General features: G+C 49.1%; 1 protein-coding gene across 2 annotated transcripts in view; it reads right to left on the bottom strand.

Annotated features, from left to right (window-relative positions):
• Positions 1-12,603, bottom strand: part of UNC13C (unc-13 homolog C) — a 1,328,864-nt gene that overhangs the window by 464,665 nt on the left and 851,596 nt on the right. The gene's annotated exons all lie outside the window — the stretch shown is intronic.

Below are 12,603 nucleotides of genomic sequence, written 5' to 3'. Positions count from 1 at the left end.
TGTAGTTGCAGTATTAAATGATCTCACTCAGTCCCAGCAGCTCTGTCCCAGCGATGGCACCCTAGCGTCCACAATAGTGCAGCAGAATTCTCCAGGCATATGCCTATTAAGGACCTAGTAGCTGCCCAACGTGTAACCTCTAGTGTCAGGAAATGTGCGGAGTAGTCATTGCATCATTCGCCCTGCTCATCCATGTGGGGGGCATCGTCTTGATCATCCTTGTGGCCCCTCTGACTTTTCCTCTGCTCCTTGGACCAGTCCTTCAAGGATTTCTGGTGTTCCCTGGGGTCCGTGAAATAATGTGAGTGACCTTGTCTATTATCCTGCAGCTTCGCCGGGTACATCATTGCGTAGACTAGTCACAGTTCATGGAGCTGCTTCTTGTACGGAGCGAAATGCCGTCTCTCCTCTTGTACTTTTGCAGTAAAATCCCGATATAAAGAGATGTCCATACCTTCGAACTGCAGTTTCCCTTTGTCTCTGGTCACACGCAGCGCTGTGTCTCTGTCCCTGTAGTTCAACAGTTTTGCTATTATCGGTCATGGGGGTGCCCCGGGACGTGGCCTAGGCTCCAGGGTGCGGTGTGCTTTTTACACAATGAACATTGGTGAAAAGACATCCTCTCCCAGAAGAGTGACGAGGAGTTTCTCCACGAAAAGCTCCATTTAGCCGGTTTGCGTCGTCTCCGACACTCCTGTGATGCGAATGTTCGAGCACCTCGAGCGTGCTTCCAAGTCCTCCGACTTGTCCTGGATGGCCTGCAGTAGTCGACCAAACTCCTTGCGGTCTTTGTCCCATTCCGTCTGAGCTTCCTCCACTTCCATGAGGCGTCGCTCTGACATGTCTAGTCGCTCCGCGTGTTTGTCCACCCGTTCGGACATACGGTCCATGCGATACATGAGGGCATCGATTTTGGAGCCTATGGAGGTCATGCTGTCCTGTAAGCCCTTTTCCATGGCCACCAACATTTCTCTGATATCCGCACACAGCGAGCTCTCAGCTGCATTACCCCGAGGCGATGATTCGGGGGCCTGAGTCTCCGGGCCCTTCACCCGCCGTTGGTCAAAGGCAAGCTTAGTCTGTGTCCTGTCACCTTTGCCCAAAATGGAGGGGCTGAATGCCTAGATTAGGGAGTCACCCCCAACTCACTCCGCCTGAATATGGACAAACTCGAGTAGTTCACCACTGCCAGCTATCTCACGTCAGGGCGCTTCCGTGGATGGGCGTGCGCTTCGCTCAATGACTCTCCCCAGTCCAGCGACCAGTACGTTGAAGGGCTCCAGGGCCAGGTATCACGCAGCGCGTCTCGTTCTGTCAGCTGGCTCCACTCTTCAATGGGGCTATCACGATAGTGGCGCGTGTTTAGCAGGCCTCACTCTCCGCAGCTGTGTACGCCGTTATTTTCTGAGCCCTCTCGCTGGGCGTGACAGCACTGCGTGAAACCGTAGGGCTGTGTAAGCGAGTGCAGCCCTATCCGCTAACCGCTAGTGACCGATAGGCCCGGAGGGTCCTTATATCCCACTGAGGCAGCTGAGTCAACGAGCGGGCAGAGGTCCGTACCACACCACAAAAATGGTGCAGAGAGGGGGGAAGGGCTTGGCTCCAAGGAGCGATTGTGCGTTCTTCCCTACTACAATCCAAAGGGCTTGCCTCTTGTCCACCCAGCAGTCCGCACTCTCACCCGGTCTTCCGTGTCCGAACTCAGGTGCACCTAGGCCTTAATAGGGAGTCGGGGGGGGCGCCAAGGACATCCACCAACGGGCACACCCTCCGAAGCAATGGTCACGCGTGGGTCAATCAGAACATGCTTTCACGTGTCAGGATTGAAGTCTTGGGCAGAGCGTGTAGGTGTAGGGTCCCAGCCCACCCCTCCGCTGGTGTAACTGCCTCCGGAAGGTCGCCAGGCAGAGCCGTCCTCGCTATCACAGCGCTATATGGTGCCTACGCCAGGCCTGGTCTCCCGCGAGCTACGTTGTATGTTGCCAGGTATGTCCCCAAACTCACTCTGTGCAGCAGCGGGTCTCCCTCACCAAGGCCTCCGGTGACCACTCCAGGCTGTAGTCACTCACAAAGCTACCCAGGGACCGCTGGCCGCACGCACCGCTACGTAGGCCGGGCGACTCCCAAATCGAGACCGGGTCAGCCGCGATGCAGCGCCAGCACTGAACCACTGCTCCGGAGTGCGTCCGCCGCCAGGACACGCTGCAAAGTCCGCCGCCAGGCCTCAGGAGGACAATGCTTCCTTCAGACACTGTCTAATAGTGGTGGAAAAGGATAATTATCAGGATCTTTAGGGCAATTGTGCAGAGCTTCTCACTTAGACGTCCGCCATCAACGCTGGCAAGCTCCGCACCCCCATCTTTGTTGATACCTGAGTATTAATACAATTCTCAATGCACCACCCCTATAGCCCTTGTTACATCCCACCCCAAAAACTTTATTTTTTAAAATCATTTGCATACATTTGTTTAAAAACCTTTTTAATAGATTACATATTTCATACTAGTGTATTAATAGACTTACACACCCGTTACCCCCATATACATTTCATCTCATGCCTAACACTTAATTATGATATTTTAACATTAATTTATAGAAATTCTTTTAAAAATATTACAATTAATTTTAAATTAATTACATATTTAATACTCAGGATAGTAGAAGTATTAATCAATCAATCAATCAATCAGTGACACTTATAGAGCGCGCTACATACCCGTAGGGTCTCAAGGCGCTGGGGGAGGGGAGGTGCCGCTACTGCTCGAACAGCCAGGTCTTCAGCTTCTTCCTGAAGGAGAGGTGGTCTTGGGTCAGGCGCAGGTCGGCCGGGAGGGAGTTCCAGGTCTTGGCGGCCAGGTAGGAGAAGGACCTTCCTCCTGTAGTCGCTCTTCGGATGCGGGGGATGGCGGCGAGGGCGTGGTTGGCTGATCGGAGGTGGCGTTTGGAAGCGTAGAAGTTGATCCGGCTGTTGAGGTAGCTCGGGCCTTGGTCGTGTAGGGCTTTGTGTGCGTGGGTGAGGAGGCGGAAGGTGATTCTTTTGTTGACGGGGAGCCAGTGAAGGTCTCTCAGATGTCTGGAGATGTGGCTGGTTCGTGGGATGTCGAGGATGAGTCTGGCTGAGGCGTTCTGGATCCGCTGGAGTCTCTTCTGGAGCTTGGCGGTGGTACCGGCGTTGCCGTAGTCCAGTCGGCTGGTGACGAGGGCCTGGGTGACGGTCTTCCTGGTCTCGGTGGGGATCCACCAGAAGATCTTCCGTAGCATGCGTAGGATGTTGAAGCACGCCGAGGAGACGTTGTTGACTTGCCTGGTCATGGAGAGGGAGGAGTCCAGGATGAAGCCCAGGTTGCGTGCATGGTCTGTCGGTTTGGGTGCGGTGCCTAGGGCGGGAGGCCACCAGGAGTCGTCCCAGGCGGAGGGTGAAGAGCCCAGGATGAGGACCTCCGTCTTGTCAGAGTTCAGTTTCAGGCGGCTGGTCGTCATCCACTCGGCTACCTCTTTCATCCCTTCGTGTAGGTTGGCTCTGGCGGTGGCGGGGTCGTTGGTCAGGGAGAGGATCAGCTGGGTGTCCTCGGCGTAGGAGATTATGCTGAGGTTGTGTTGGCGTGCGATGGCCGGGAGGGGGCTCATGTAGACGTTGAAGAGGGTGGGGCTCAGAGAGGATCCTTGAGGGACGCCGCAGATGACTTCGGAGGCCTCTGACTTGTACGGTGGTAGGCGGACTCTCTGAGTTCTTCCGTCGAGGAAGGAGATGATCCATTCCAGCGCCTTGTCCTGGATTCCGACGTTGCTGAGGCGCTGTACTAGGGTGCGGTGGCAGACAGTGTCGAATGCCGCGGAGAGGTCTAGGAGGATGAGGGCCGCTGTTTCTCCGTTGTCCATCAGGGCTCGGATGTCATCGGTGGCGGCGATGAGGGCGGTCTCGGTGCTGTGATTGGCTCTGAAGCCGGACTGTGAGGGGTCGATGGATCCATTCGTCTCGAGGAAGGCGGCTATCTGCTTGTTGACGGTCTTCTCGATGACTTTGGCTGGAAACGGGAGGAGCGAGATGGGGCGGTAGTTCTTGAGTTCGGTGGGGTCCGCTGTTGGTTTTTTGAGTAGAGCGCTGAGTTCGGCGTGCTTCCAGCTCTCAGGGAAGGTGGCGGTGTCGAAGGATGTGTTGATGATGTCTCGCAGGTGGGGTGCGATGACAGCGTCGGCCTTGTTGAAGACGTGGTGAGGGCAGGGGTCGGTTGGTGATCCGGAGTGGATGGAGTTCATCGTGCGGATGGTGTCTTCGGTGCTGATCGGGGACCAGGCGTAGAGGGTGGTGGTGGGGGGTGGTTGTTCGGTCATGGTGTGCGTTGGTTGGTTGTTGAAGCTGTTGTGTATGTCCGCGATCTTGTTGTGGAAGTATGAAGCGAGGGAGTTGCAGAGGTCTTGCGATGGGGTGATGTCGTTGTTTCCTGCGCTGGGGTTGGATAGCTCTTTCACGATGTTGAAGAGTTCCTTGCTGTTGTGTGCGTTGTTGTCCAGCCGGTCCTTGAATGCAGTTTTCTTGGCGGCGCGGATCAGCTGGTGCTGCTTCCGAGTGGCCCGCTTGAGGGTGGTCCTGTTGTCCGGTGTAGGTTCCCTTCTCCAGACTTTCTCGAGGGCTCAGCAGTTCTTCTTGGAGCTCTTGAGTTAGTCGGTGAACCACGGGGCTTTCTTGCTGCCGGGTCTGCTGGGCGGGGTCCTCAGCGGGGCGAGCTCGTCCGCGCAGTTGCTGATCCACTTCGTGAGGTTGTCGGCGGCCTGGCTGGGGTTCGCTGAGCTGGCAGGAGGGTGCTGGCTCAGGGAGGTGGCGAGCTGGTCTGCTGTGATCTTGTTCCAGCTTATGCGGGCGGCCTGTTGCTGGTGGTGGTGGGTCGTCGTTCTCTTGAAGGTGAAGTGGACGCAGCTGTGGTCCGTCCATTGAAGCTCTGTGGCGTGGCTGAAGTTGATGTCTGTGCTGGAGGAGAAGACTGCGTCGAGTGTGTGTCCGGCGAGGTGGGTGGGGGTGGACACCAGCTGCTTGAGTCCAAGATTGGCGAGGTTGTCGAGCAGGGTGCTGGTGTTGCGGTCGTTGTTGTTCTCCAGATGGAAGTTGAGGTCTCCCAGCAGGATGTAGTCAGCGGAGGGGAGGGCATGCGGGCTGACGAAGTCGGCGATGTCCTCGCTGAATTGGGTGCGTGGTCCCGGGGGTAGGTAGATCAGGGTGCCTCTGAGGGTGGTGTTCGAGTTGGTGTGGATCTGGAAATGCAGGTGTTCGGCGCTGGTCAGGGTGTTGTCGGTGCTGGTCGTGAGACGGATGGTGTTCCTGTGGATGATGGCGATGCCTCCTCCCATCTGGTTGGCGTTGCGGTCCCTCCGGACGATCTTGTAGCCCTCTGGGATGGCGATGGCGATGTCGGGAGCTGAAGAGGCGTTCATCCAGGTCTCCGTGAGGAAGGCAACGCCAGGGGCTGTGGCGTCTAGGAGGTTCCAGAGTTCGATGGCGTGTCTGTGGACGGAGCGGGTGTTGAGCAGGATGCACTTGAGGTGGGTGCTGCTGGTGTTTGACTTGGCGGGAGCTGGTGCGAGGCAGGTCCGGATGCAGGTGAATTTGCAGGCGTGGCAGCTGAAAGGTCCGTGGGTGCGTCGTGGTGTGGCTTGGTGGCATTCTGGGAGTCGGCCGGTGTTGAGTGCGATGAGGGTGGCGGCGGAGTACGTCAGGCGGGTAGGTCGGGGTCTTCGTGGGCCAGGGGTCCTGGCGCTGGGCGCATTCCGGTCGCGGACGGGCGCAGACGGGCTTACCTTTGGCGCGCCTTCGGCGCACAATCGGCGCGCCCGCTGCGCGTGCCCGCTGCGCGTGACCGCTGCGCGTTCGCACGGTCGCCATTTAAGGCGAAGTGCGCGGGTGGGCGGAGCAGCTGGGAGGCGGGAGCGGGGAGGGAACAGAAGAGAAAAGGGGCGGGGCAAATGGCGGTGGCGGGAAGCGGGAAGCGGGGAGGGAGAGCGGAGGGCGGCGAGGTAGGCGGGCAAACAGGAAGGAAACTGGAACACGGCACAGAGATTACATTAAATGAAACAGGCGCAAATGGAGGGCAAAATAAATGGCAAAAACAGGAAGGAAAACGATGTCACGGCACAAAAAATACAAGCACAAATGGAGGGCAAAACAATGGCGAAAACAGGAAGAGAAACGATCACACGGCACAAAAAATACAAGCACAAATGGAGGGCAAAACAAATGGCGAAAACCAATGGGGAGCGACCGAGGCGGCAGCGAGGCCGGCGGCGAGGCAGTAAGGCAGGCAATGGGGCACACGCAGCAGCTGGTGGCCGTGCGGCGCGGGGGTGTCCCACAAGTGGGTCACACTCACCTGCGTCGCACGGTCGCCATTTAAGGCCAAGTGCGCGGGTGGGCGGAGCAGCTGGGAGGCGGGAGCGGGGAGGGAACAGAAGAGAAAAGGGGCGGGGCAAATGGCGGTGGCGGGAAGCGGGAAGCGGGGAGGGAGAGCGGAGGGCGGCAAGGTAGGCGGGCAAACAGGAAGGAAACTGAAACACGGCACAGAGATTACATTAAATGAAACAGGCACAAATGGAGGGCAAAATAAATGGCAAAAACAGGAAGGAAAACGATGTCACGGCACAAAAAATACAAGAACAAATGGAGGGCAAAACAATGGCGAAAACAGGAAGAGAAACGATCACACGGCACAAAAAATACAAGCACAAATGGAGGGCAAAACAAATGGCGAAAACCAATGGGGAGCGACCAAGGCGGCAGCGAGGCCGGCGGCGAGGCAGTAAGGCAGGCAATGGGGCACACGCAGCAGCTGGTGGCCGTGCGGCGCGGGGGTGTCCCACAAGTGGGTCACACTCACCTGCGTCGCACGGTCGCCATTTAAGGCCAAGTGCGCGGGTGGGCGGAGCAGCTGGGAGGCGGGAGCGGGGAGGGAACAGAAGAGAAAAGGGGCGGGGCAAATGGCGGTGGCGGGAAGCGGGGAGGGAGAGCGGAGGGCGGCGAGGTAGGCGGGCAAACAGGAAGGAAACTGAAACACGGCACAGAGATTACATTAAATGAAACAGGCACAAATGGAGGGCAAAATAAATGGCAAAAACAGGAAGGAAAACGATGTCACGGCACAAAAAATACAAGCACAAATGGAGGGCAAAACAATGGCGAAAACAGGAAGAGAAACGATCACACGGCACAAAAAATACAAGCACAAATGGAGGGCAAAACAAATGGCGAAAACCAATGGGGAGCGACCAAGGCGGCAGCGAGGCCGGCGGCGAGGCAGTAAGGCAGGCAATGGGGCACACGCAGCAGCTGGTGGCCGTGCGGCGCGGGGGTGTCCCACACTTCCACACACATTACATCTATATCCCTTGCATTCCTCTCCTAAAACAATATGATATTTTTTAATTCATTTGATTACATCATTTTAAAAATATCACAATTGAAATATATTGGATTACATATTTAGTAATCAGGTATCACAGTTGTTACCTGAGTATTAATACACTTTCCCACCAATTACCCCTATCTACTTTATATCTTGCTCCTAACACTGTATTATGACTTTTTTTTAATGGATTTGCATACATTATTCAAAAATTATTATTTTAAGGATTACATATTTAATACTCAGGCATCACAGTTGATACATGGATAACATATTTAATACTGAGGTACTGATGTTGATACCTGAGTATTATTGCACAACTCCACCCAAAACCTCTATTTCACTTACATCCTGCACCGAAAAGTACATTGAATAGGTATATATATCAAACACCAAGTCCACAATGCCAATTAGCAAAAAACAGAGAAACGGACTCTTACGATGGCTTCAGTTGAAGGTATTCTTTATTTTCAAATCATCAAAAGTGCATTTGCTGTGCCCAAAACACCAGACGCGTTTCGGCAAACTCGGTCGCCTTGATCACTGGTTGTTAGTCAAAAATTCCCCTTTCACATTTAAAATCCACATTCACCAATCACACTTCATGGCTGTCATCAGACCAATGCATAGACATAGAAAGCAGACTTCGTCTTTATTCAATGTAGACAACGGGAAAACACACTTCTTCATTACAGTAAAGTGGAATTATACAAATATACATCGAATGGTTAATAAAAGATCAAAATTCTGTAAACATAGTATATCAAATCAAAGCAGCAAAAACAATTTATATCTACACAAATGCACTGAAGCTTGCCGCCAGATGTAATTTCCTAATCTCTTCTTTGTGGCTACACTGCCATGAGTATTTAGGTTAGTCAGCCACTGCAATTGACGTGTTATATCGATGTACACACTCCTAATGTCCCTTTAGTGAACATAAAGACCATCTAAGTATACATTTATAAACGTAATCCCTACTAATGACCGTTAAAGTGCATGTGCTCTAGTGCTAAAATATAAAGTGCAATAAAAACTCCCAGCCGGGAGTTTACTTAAACTCAGTATTAGTTATGCTGAAAAGGGGCAGGGTTGAGAGCAGAGGCAGCCTCCTCTATTTGCTTTCATAACCGTACTAATACTTGTGACAGGCTTATCATTATGGTACAGACAGAGTGACAAAATAAGTCTTGACTCTGAGTGAACCTAACCTCAAATGTTAATCGATTCATGCAGTCAATAAGTCAAAGCAATGGCATCAATAAACAGTAAAAACCAAAAATCCATAAAATTATAGATTCATGATAAAATACACATTAATTGAAGACTAAGACAAAGAGCTAAAAACGCACATAAAAAGATAAAAAATACCATAAATATTAACTTAAAAATAAATGTATATTTACAGTCAATAAAAATGCAGGCAAGGTCCATTTCATATTCTATACTACATTGACAAAATTGGATGTAAACATAATCTAGAGATAGTGATGTAGGTCCTCACATATATTGAGCCCTTTAGGGGTTTTTGTGTCGAGCTCCAAAATATATTTGGTCTCCAGTTGGCGTAATAGCTTTTCTCGATTCCCATCCCTCTTGCTAGGTTGTACACTGTCAATCACAAAATATTGTAACACGTTTAGGTTGTTCTCGTGTTCCAGTTTGACGTGTCTAGCCACTGGATATGTTGGGTCGGAATTGACAGTCGCTTTCAAGTGCTGCAGGATTCTAGCATGCATTTGTAGTTTTGTGCTGCTTACATACAGAAGTCCGCATACGCATACGCATTTTAACTCATACACGGCATACTTTGTTCTGCACGTGTAGTGGCCCTTGATATTAATAGGGATTTCTGAAAATGCATTAATGTACGATCTTGTGTTAACTCCAAATTTGCAGGCCCTGCATGTGCTGCACTTGAAGAAACCATCTTTAGCCGAAAGCCAGCTCTCTTTATGATACAGTTTGGGCTTGTTTTGACCAAATCACTTCACATGTGATGTGCCTTGCGATAGGTAAAATTAGGTTTTGAGGTTAAAACTCCATTAAGAACAGTGTCAGTGAGCACTATGGGCCATTGTGAGTTAATAATCTTTCTTATGCTCTGAGATTATCTACTATAAGTAGTGATAAATCTACAGGAATTCTCTGTTTTCGGTGCCTGGCTAGTCTCAACTAACATTTCAGTAGAAGGGCTAAGACTTCCTGTGGATGTTGTCAGTGATGTCATTTGAGATGTCATCAGCGATGTCATCAGTGATGTCACTGACAATGTAATGAATGATGTAATATGTGACATCATCACCAGTGGATTGCAGGCATGAGAGTTACAGTTAGTACAACTAACTATAACAGAAGAATTTCAATGGTTTTGTATGAGTGAAATGTCCAGCTAACTATAACACCCCTAAAACCTATGGTTATTTCAATGAATTTCTAACGTTTTTTAAATGCTGATTCCTACCTATAACCTCCCTGAAACCTATGTTTTTTTCAATGAATGTAAAATGTTTTTTAAATGCTAGTTCCTAACTATAACCTACCTGAAACCTATGTTTTTTTTCAGTGAATTTTAAAGGTTTTTTAAATGACAATTCCTACTTATACTGTTGACCACTTCTCCATATTTTCAACAAGAAACTAAATCTGCAATGCCACCTAAAAAATCAGGCAATAGTTCCACTTACCACTAAGAAAGTAACATCAACATTTAAGTACTGTAACAACATCGAATATGTACTGCGTAAATTACGTTCAACTTACACCCATGTTTAAAGAGCAATATGTGATAGAGTTTTGTATTATACACTTCTGACACCCAACAAAATCACAATACCCAGCGCCATGATCACCACAACCATCCCCACGGACCCCTCCCACCAACTACCTCAGAGGCAGCACAAAACAGGACAACGGACCTTTCCAAAATAATATATCCCCTCAACAGTACACTAGCGCAATCTACAGAGATGTGGCAACCAAGTATGTATAAGGGAAAGAATTCAAACATCAACAATAATGTACACAACGCTAAGACTACCAGTGAAATACTATACACAATTCACTATAGAAAGCAAAACCTTTTCAGTGTGTATATGTACCATTGATATGTGTACTGTACTGAATAGGGGACGCAACCATATTATCTCAGACACTAGGGAATATTTCGGTCATGTAGCTGTGTTCACCCCCCCCTTTGAAACAGAAGCGGAGTGGGCTAGTCCAACGTAAACAACATCAACGTAAGACTATAAATATTTAGTCTACGTCTTGGGCATGGTACACTTCTATAAAGAGAACAGACTGCGCCACAGCGAAGGTCCGCAACCTGCCATATGGCTGCCACCATGACCACTTGCCTCCTCGATACAGGCCCATTGCGAACTCAGCGGCACAGCACCACAGACTCATGTCTGTATCAACTAGTGGTTTCCATTGAAACTGCGGACAGCAGGGTTCACAACTTGAATTCATCTTTGGATCTAAATTTGTCGTCGGTATCTGTGCTGAGAACTGCCTTCAATTGACTCTGCGGTCAATAGAGTTGACAACTTGATACCAGTTGCTCATCAGCACTGCAGAAAACATTGAATTCAGTCTTGATTTTTTTTTAAATAGAGACAATTGCACAATGTCCACAGATTTTGTTAAAGTTTGAGCAGAAGGAAATATAGCCTTTATTGATTTAGTAGAGAGATAATTACGGACAGCATTCAAGTTTGCCTTGATTTATGAAAGGCAGAGTCAATTTTGTTAATGGATGCCACAAAAAACGTTCATCTAAGTCTGTACAAAGTACTACCTTCAAGTGTACACTGCGATCAACAGAGTTTACCACTTGATACCAAAAGCAGTGAAGCACTACAGACAACATTGAATTCATTCTAGATTTATTGAAGACAGAGACAATTCTACTGTGTCGTCAGATTTTGTTAACGTATGTGACAGAAAAGCATTCATCGATGTTTCTGTGGACTACTGACAAAATGTACTCTGCCGACAGCAGGGTTCACAACTTGAATTCAGCTTTCCATCTACACTACGGACAGTTGGGAATTCAGCCTTGATTTATGTAATACAGAGACAATTCTACTGTATGTGTTTACATTTTTTTTACATAAGTCACAAAAATCATTTGTCGATATCTGTGCTGACAACTGCCTTAGATCTACATTATGAGGGCTCACAATTCAGGTGGAATGGCGATTGCACATGACGCATTCCAGTAGCCAAGAGACATTGTACCAGTGTGATCCGTCTGAACCACAAATCACCGCAGGATGCACACACGCTGAGTTCTTCAGGTACCACTAACTCACTGCAACACAAATCTTCTCCCCGTGGCCTTATTAAGACAGAATTAACTAGGCAAAAAACATTAGTCCCAGTGCGGCCTGCTCGGACTACGCACCATCGCAGGTTATGTACACGCTCAGTGCCAAAGGTTCCAGAAACTCCCTGCACCCTAATTCATCATCACGTGGCCGTATACAAGCTGAATTTAATAGAGAAAAGACATTGATCAGAATGCGGCCCCCCCTTTACCACTCATTATTGCAGGGTACATACAAGCTCAGCGCCAAAGGTACTACTAACTCAGTGCACCAAAAATCACCTTTACATGACCATATTGAGTGAGATGGCTTATTTAGAAGAAAATATATCATAGTTTCTGGAGATATACCGCAACTTACTCCTGTGAATGGACAACCAATATTTATTAGAAAACTTGATTTTAAAGACTTTGTAAACAGTGCGTCCTGCTCGGACATGAATCATTGCAGGCTCCACAGAACTTTGTTGCTTCAGGTGCCACTAACTCTTTGCACCACTTATCATTGCTGCCTGCACACACAGTAAATTACCAATACTGTGCAGCTCTAATCAATGCCACAAAGTCGTGGGCTCTTGCTAACCGCTGCCTTCTGCCTACACTGTGGTCATCAGAGCTCACAATTTATTACACTGTTGATTTATTATTTGCAGACTACAATACCAAAAAAGTTTATCAAAGCTTATACAATATCCCTTTATTATACTTCCTTTAATAACTTTTTTTATATCACATATAGATTTACCTGAATAAAAAAATGTCACGCTGCAAGTGCAAAGGTACCCTTAATGATTCTACACTCTGGATAGCATAGGTCACAATTTGAACCTCACTTTTTCTTCATTCGAAACCTGAATTTCTTTTTTGGAGACAAAAATGGCT

The sequence above is a fragment of the Lissotriton vulgaris genome, chromosome 2_1, assembly GCF_964263255.1.
Source record: "Lissotriton vulgaris chromosome 2_1, aLisVul1.2, whole genome shotgun sequence".
Taxonomy (NCBI): Eukaryota; Metazoa; Chordata; class Amphibia; order Caudata; family Salamandridae; genus Lissotriton; species Lissotriton vulgaris.
The sequence above is the reverse complement of the archived record's forward strand: the minus strand, read 5'-3'. Positions and strand labels throughout refer to the sequence as shown.